At 34.2% G+C, this 8368-nt stretch overlaps 1 long non-coding RNA gene across 1 annotated transcript in view; it reads left to right on the top strand.

The window, feature by feature from the left end:
• LOC137638266 (uncharacterized) overlaps positions 1-7691 on the top strand; it is a 13845-nt gene extending 6154 nt beyond the window's left edge. The window contains exon 2 of the long non-coding RNA XR_011043973.1: positions 1799-7691. This is a non-coding gene — a long non-coding RNA (uncharacterized lncRNA). The remainder of the gene's footprint in view (positions 1-1798) is intronic.
• Positions 7692-8368: the final 677 nt, after the last annotated feature.

Below are 8368 nucleotides of genomic sequence, written 5' to 3'. Positions count from 1 at the left end.
GGGGAAACGAAAAAGTCTTCAGTTTCTTTTTGAAAGTCTTAATAATATCTAGAGTCTTTCGAATGTATAGTTGGAGCTTATTGTATAGTCATGGGACCGCTCATTTGAAAGCTGTAGAATCTACAGTCAAAGTTTAAAGGTTTAAATGCCGATCATGAATGGTAGGGGCTAGGGACAGTGGCATTGCCCTATCGAGCAGGACAATGCCCTAGAGACTAACCATATGTACATATGATCAGCGCCCAAGCCCCCTCTCCACCCAAGCTAGGACCAAGGAGGGCCAGGCAATGGGCGTTGATGACTCACCAGATAGACCTATAGGCTCCCCCAAACCCCCTATCCTTAGCTCACAAAGATGGTGAGGTGCAGCGACCAAACGAAATTGACATATATCTTGGTTCCATTAACTTGAAACTATCTGTAACTATTCTCGAGTCAGCACAATTTGTTGGCTGCACAATATGTAGCAATTCTCTCTGATATTTTGAACGTCCGGTTCTGATAACTTAATGAGTCATTGCACAGACTCTATTCCAGCTTTGATATGCTGTCAATGTTATTCAATAAGTATAAGAGTGATCTTTTCTCGAGGTGGGACACCTTTTTATCAATCATGCTGCTGTGTTAATTATGTTTTATAATATCTTAAGTTGTCATTTGAGATCATAACAGAGCGAGTTTCAATAGTCAATTCTGGAATTAACACAGGCCTTATCATAGTCTGTTTTCCTTAATTCTGGAGTGACTTCGTTATGACGTCATTATAACATAACAGAAAATGACAAGTGCACTTGTCCAGTGTAGTTCAATACCAGGGGAGCCAGACAATCGTTTAGCAGTTGTCCAAAGTTATTTGTTTGGTTTTAGAAAGAGACAGATTCGACCGGCGATTATCCTTATTAGCCAAACTTACAACTAATGGTAAAGTTTATTTGATTTTGGGTTCACTTGAAGGTCCCTCACCCCAGATTTTCTCACCTGAAGATCCACAACCCTGAGAAAGGATCTTTAGGTGATAGTTTAAAGATTAATAAAAACAATCATAAAATCAAAGTAATCTATTGAAACGTACAATAATACCCAAAATGTGGATATGGATATTGTGCAACGATATGTTCACATAACTTCTCAAAATGTCACATGAATTACTGCGGGGATGAGTTTAACAATTCTTGCAGCCATGCATTGGCTTTATATAGCATGATATATCGATTTCTTTAGTAATCCCAGGACCACCTAACGTTACTAGATTTGCTTAGAAGTATGAAACACATATCCCACCAAAAAGCTGTAGCAGTCAATCGTAGTTTTTTTCCCAGATAGGCTTACTTGACGTCTTGTTTTTGTTCCTCCAGGGATACATGTTATGAAGTATGAACCCACTTTTGCAGTCACAGTCTATAACTATAACTATTATACTGTGGTATAACAATCTTTATTTGTGACATTTTACTCAAACTTTAACTAGTAAAGTAAGGCAAAGCCCCTTCAGACGGTATGTTCCTGTGTACTAGTACCCGCTCATTTGTTGCCAGTAGTTTGTGTGGTGTTTTTTGACAAATTGATTAATGCAACCAATGAATTGTGACTTGTTCAACAAATAAACCTCTTGTATTTGTTCGGGCTATCATGGATATCTTGTAACTAGTTTTTTATGCATTTTAGTAAACTCAGCTGTTGACATTGGATAGTCAACTAGTAATAAGTGTCTTGAGTTTGGAAAGAGTCTTTAACTAATTTGGGGAAAATTTGGTTTAAGTGAAAATGTTGCTAAAATATCCTTTTCAATTCTTTCCAGATTTGTACTCCAGTTTACTTGTGACACTGAGGACTGAAAGAGGACACAAAGACTGTGATGCAACAAGAAATTGCAAGATCTTGAATCCTCTGTCTTCTGTTTGAAGTTAAGTATGACGCCATCAAAGATGAACTGATTATGTAAACTTCGCTTGAATAGTGAAATTGTATTTAGGTTCTATGCTTTTTAGAATACAGGTCAGATTTGGGGCATTTAGTGCTGGTATGAAGTTCCTCAATCACGTACAGAACAATATTAGATTATGTTGCGTAAATAGCAGATATCTAAGATCTTTGTGTTTTTTAGAAATTTGTTTTTCTTTCAGTGAGAGTTTTTGTTCTTAGTTTGAAACTGGAGTGATAAGGCCTCATAGGATTCACTTAAGCTGTGTTGGTCAAACTATCATGAATTTGTTTTAATTCATGTCTTTTGATTAATTCCCGTAGTTGCCAAGATTTGGTTAAATCAATGCATTTTTTTGTAGATTGATTGATTTAAAGTTTTCAGGCATCCTGACATCTAAGGCCCTGAGAAAGATTTAAATGGAAATATAGATTAATTCGAGATTTCCATTTAGACATTAAATAATAGTCACCTACTTTTTTTGGACAACAAAACTTAACTTTACTTTTTTTTTGGCAAAATAATTTTAGGAGAAATTAGTTGAGTGCAATGAGTCTTTTTATAGTTTATATATGACATATTTGTTTTTGAAGTTGTTAATACTTTATATATGACATATCTGTTCTGGCGTTGTTAATAGTTTATATATGACATATCTGTTTTGACGTCGTTAATAGTTTATATAAGACATATCTGTTTTGACGTTGTTAATAGTTTATATAAGACATATCTGTTTTGACGTTGTTAATAGTTTATATAAGACATATCTGTTTTGATGTCGTTAATAGTTTATATATGACATATCTGTTTTGACGTTGTTAATAGTTTATATATGACATATCTGTTTTGACGTTGTTAATAGTTTATATAAGACATATCTGTTTTGACGTTGTTAATAGTTTATATATGACATATCTGTTTTGACGTTGTTACTTTTTTTTAGAATGATTTATTGTTAATTTGTTTCCATCACATATTTATTTCCTTATTTCCTTTCCTCACTGGGCTATTTTTCCCTATTGGAGCCCCTGGGCTTATAGCATCTTGCTTTTCCAACTAGGGTTGTAGCTTGGCTACTAAATCTGTTGAAATATCCTTTTCAAATCTTTCTACATTTATGTTCCAGTTTGCTTGGTATGGCATAATAGACAATCAAATGACGAGCGGCCAGACGCTGTTGTTCCCCAAGTTGAGAAATTGCCTCCTGTCTTCTGCATGAGCCGAGTTAAGTATGACATCTTCAGTTATCTGATACTGTTAACTCCGTTTGCTTTTTAGAAACTAGGTTAGATTTTTTGCCATTTAGTACTGGGGTGAAGTTACACGAAGACAGAGATGGATTGTTAAACTATAGACTGAGTAAATATCCGATATTGAAGATTTTGTATTTCTGGATATGTTTTCCCATTGTATGAGAATATTTTTTTTAGGATCCACTCAAACTGTATACGAACAAACATTCATACAACGTTTTTTTTTTCTGAATGATTTTTCTTTTTCGTAAATCCCGTTAGTTAGAAAGCTTAGATTAAATTCATGTTTCTTTTTATTATTGTAATTAAAATAAATGGTTTTAAACTCAAATAGCCTAAGTTTAGAGATTAGTTCTATACCTCTGTTTAGGTATGAAATAAGCAAGCTACTTTTAGATAAACATTTAGATGAAAAAAAAATCAAATCAACTTTATCAATTTTTTTTTTTTTTTTTTTTTTTTTTTTTTTTTTTTTTTTTTTTTTTTTTTTTTGCAAAAAGTGTTCAGGTTAGTGTATGTGTGAAGCTACAAATCAGTTGAGTTAAATTGTTATCGTAAGTGAGTAGTGATATCAGTGCGCTATGTGTGGTGCACTGTAGATGCTAATTCAACTTAGTTTAATTATTTTAGCAAAGGATTTTCTACTCATATTTTTGAGAATTTACTGTTGAAAACTTGACATAGGAACTCTAGCACATCTTTTTATTAGTTCTTAAGATATCCTAGATTTTTTTTTTTTGGGGGGGGGCCTGTGATATTCTAATTTCTTCAGTAAAATATCAAAATATATAGAATATCATAGTTTTTGTTGCTTAAGTCATCCTAATCATTTTGGGGGTTTAAAATATTCTACTTTTGGGGGCTTAAAATATCCTACTTTTGGTGGCCTAAATTATCCTACTTTTGGGGGCTTAAAATATCCTACTTTTGGGGGCTTAAAATATCCTACTTTTGGTGGCCTAAATTATCCTACTTTTGGGGGCTTAAAATATCCTACTTTTGGGGGCTTAAAATATCCTACTTTTGAGGCTTAAAATGTACTAATTTTGGGGACTTTAAATATCCTACTTTTGGGGACTTTAAATATCCTACTTTTGGGGACTTTAAATATCCTACTTTTGGGGACTTTAAATATCCTACTTTGGGAGCATAAGGTATCCTAATTTGTTTTCGATTGAACTGATTTATTAAACATGTGTTATTGCTTAAAAATTACTGAGAACAGTATTTAATTTGTTCTTTACAAATCTTGATTAGTAATTTTCTGAGAGTTCCTATTAACACTTTTGTCTTTCAGGTTAATGTGGCTTTCTGCTACGATGTTTATAACAATTTAACCAAAAGGATGATGCAAATCAAGGACAATCCTGGATCAGTCAACTCTCCTGGTAAAGTTCTTCAGTGGGAGAAGATCAAGTGGAACTTCAAGAACACCTTTTTGGGGATTTGTAGGATTTTTCACAATAAGGATCTAAGTATCTAGTTCAGGTATTAAATCTTGAACAATGTGCTCAGTTATATTGCTAGCTGAGTAATATTCTTAAATTCTTTCATTTTTAGTTCCATGAATTTAGCTTTTATACATTAAATTTCCATTCAAAACTGCTTTAATGAATGTTGATGACTTAAATTTGGTTATGAATCAATTTAGGCCTTTTTAAAACCGTGTCAATAACTAAGATTGTAATCTTGCGTAAACTAACCTGAAGTTTTTAGATAATCCTGTAGGAATTATGTCAGGCAGGAGTTATTTTATTTCGGGTTGGAATCATTTGAAGCAGGAGTTTTTTCAGGTAGAGGGTGGGCTATTCCAGGTAGGAGTTTTTTCAGGTAGGAGTTATTTCATTTCAGGTAGGAGTAATTTCAAGTAGGAGTTATTTCAGGTAGGAGTTATTTCAGGTAGAGGGTTAGCTATTTCACGTAGGAGTTATTTCAGGTAGAGCCGGGGCTATTTCAAGTAGGAGTCATTTAAGGTATGTGTTTTTTTTTCTAGGTAGAGGGAAGACTATTCTAGGTAGAGACTGGGATATTTCAAGTTGTTATTATTTCAAGTAGTACTTTCACATAGAGGCTAGGATAGTAGGGTAGGAGTTCTTTCAGGTAGAGAGCTGGGCTGTTTCAGGTAGAGGCTGAGCTATTTCAGGTAGAGACTGAGCTATTTCCGTTTAATTTTAGTCTAGTGATATCTTCAGTATTTATTTATTTAATACAGTGGGATTGGACATTCAAATCATGAGATCCTAGAAGCAAAATTTTCCTAAGGTTTTTTTTCATTTGTTAATTTTGACTTTCAAGAATTGAGTATTTCTAGTAAGATTTTGAAAACCTTTATGAGTATTAAAGCAGTTTTTAGTTTGTAATCTATATTTCTCTGAAATTTCAGGGAAAAGGGAACTGATAGTAAATTAGTTGGGGAATTTTTAAACTAGTGTTACTGTATTAGGAATGAATAGTTATAAAGTACTAAATTATCCGGTGCCAAAACTTTCAGTTGATGGAAATAAGGTTTTTGTTTTTAATTGTACATAATTTATCTCTTTTTGTGGCATTTGAATTAGGCTGTTTTAAATGATTATTTCAAGGTGTGTTCGTGTTTAGCCTTTGAATTTTTCTTTCTGTCCTATAAGCTTAAAGTTCCTTAACACAAAACCCTTTCTAGTTTCAATAGTATACCTTGGATAGTTGATCCCCCACTTCGTGTTTTAGATTTTATAAAGGGTAATAACTAACAAATGGATTTGAAGCAATCTAAAGTTTAAATACACTATTGGTCCTATTTCTAAAAATCTGGAGTAAATATTTTAATGTCCGTAATTTGTAGAAAAACTTACCCATCTTTTATTCTTAAATTTGTAAGATTCAGTATTTAGTTAAATGTCCATCCTCCCCATGTTAAATCTCTCTCTCTCTCTCTCTCTCTCTCTCTCTCTCTCTCTCTCTCTCTCTCTCTCTCTCTCTCTCTCTCTCAATATATATGAGTTAGTAACGAGAGTAGTTTATAGAAGATTCTAGGAGTATACTTTGAAATAAAAAGTTGTATAATATAGGTAAAGGAAAGGTTATTGTACATGTTTTTCATATTTTAATTAGATATTGTTAGAGAAGCTTAAATTTAAGTTTAGGAAAGATGGTTTTAAAACTTTGTGCTTTTGGGAAGGTCGAAAGGCTGATTTGTTGATTGGTATAGATTTAAATACTAAGAATTAAAGTAGGTCTTGAACATTGCTGGATAATACAGAATAGTGAATAGATTTAGGTGATCATTGACAGACAAGATGGTTAGATTTCATGTGAAATGACTAGGAGGACTTTGGTGTGAAATGGCTATGAGGGCTTTGGTGTGAAATGGCTATGAGGGCTTTGGTGTGCAATGGCTAGGAGGGCTTTGGTGTGAAATGCTTAGGAGAGTTTTGGTGTGAAATGGTTAGGAGGACTTTGGTGTGAAATGACTAGGGGAGCTTTGGTGCGAAATGACTAGGGGAGCTTTGGTGTGAAATGGCTAGTAGGGCTTTGGTGTGAAATGGTTAGGAAGACTTTGGTGTGAAATGGCTAGGAGGGCTTTGGTGTGGAATGGATAAGAGGGCTTTGGTGTGAAAGACTAGGAAGGCTTTGGTGTGAAATGGCTAGGAAGTCTTTGGTGTGAAATGGCTATTAGAGCTAGAAAGTGGGAAGGCTAGTATGTGAGTGTGTGAAATGACTAGTAGAGCTAGGAAGTGGGAGGGCTAGTATGTGAGTGTGTGAAATGGCTAGTAGAGCTAGGAAGTGGGAGGGCTAGTATGTGAGTGTGTGAAATGGCTAGTAGAGCTAGGAAGTGGGAGGGCTAGTATGTGAGTGTGTGAAATGGCTAGTAGAGCTAGGAAGTGGGAGGGCTAGTATGTGAGTGTGTGAAATGGCTAGTAGAGCTAGAAAGTGGGAGGGCTAGTATGTGAGTGTGTGAAATGGCTAGTAGAGCTAGAAAGTGGGGGGCTGGTATGTGAGTATGAGAAATTGTAGGGCTTTGGCTAGTATTAGTGATATTCCTCATCTTCTCTTAAGCTACATGAACATACCTTGAAATTAACTTCGATTTTTTTTAAATCAGATTGTTCCTTGTAATACATAGCTAAAGTTTCAGAACTCCCATTCCCACTCCTTGATCCTTCCCCCTCCCAATTTGGAAAGATTTAAAAAAAAAAAAAAAAAAAAAGAAAAAAAAAAAAAAAGCGAACGTCCATATGACTGAGCCTCCCTCCCCATTTGGCCCCCTCCCTCTTCTGTTATCAGTATTTGCCATACTCCTCACCACTGAAAGGCCAGAGGGCCCATGAAGTATATATCTTGCTTTTGACTGGAACCACTGTTCATTTAGGCTGTTTATGAGCTTCCCATGTACGGAACTCGTTCATTCTTTTGCTGGTTTAATGAGAGAATAATATTGTTAACTTGGTTATGTTGCATTGTCAAAATGCTAGATTTTGTGCTATGGTGAACATGTTCAGTCTAATTTGATTTCCTTGAAATCTTGTCAGGGTAGATTCTGACTTGTCAATTCTAGTCATGATTAATAATTCAGTCAGGTTAAAGGATCTTTAAAGCCTCAAATGATTTTAGATATTGGTATTTCGTGCTTTTAAATATTTTTTAAATCTAGTTTAGAAATTTTCAAAATTTTAATCTTGAATTGTAGGAGATTGTAATGTCAAATTGAACAGGTTTCTATTGTGCATACACTGTAATTTGTTTCAAACTAGATCAAATTTGTCATGTATTGTGTAAATTGAGTTATGAAAAACTTTTTGTCAAGAGAGTGATTTAAATTATGTCCAAGAATGTGTGACTTTTCTATGTTAATGTGAAATTAGTAACTGTATTGCTAAATCTTTGTTTTATCTGTCAATGAAAATCAAAAGATTGGAAAGATTAATTTAGTTTTAAAGTTTGAGATAACTTTCTTTAAAAAAGTGTTGACTTTGTAAGTCTTGCGATCCAGTACTTTCCATTACACTGAGAGAAACCCGAGCTCTTTGAAAAGGGGTCCAGCTGGGACTATAAATGTCCCAAGATATCTGATTCCTACTGTTTCTGTTCAGGACATAAAGGAGGGATAAAGAACTGCTGTAAGTCATTTTAGAAGAAATGTGTGATACATTCTTGAATATATTGTTGTTGGTATAGCTTTAGTTGTTAGTGGGGAGTTACTGCCAATGTTGATTAG

Source organism: Palaemon carinicauda, chromosome 3 (assembly GCF_036898095.1).
Source record: "Palaemon carinicauda isolate YSFRI2023 chromosome 3, ASM3689809v2, whole genome shotgun sequence".
NCBI lineage: Eukaryota > Metazoa > Arthropoda > Malacostraca > Decapoda > Palaemonidae > Palaemon > Palaemon carinicauda.
The sequence above is the reverse complement of the archived record's forward strand: the minus strand, read 5'-3'. Positions and strand labels throughout refer to the sequence as shown.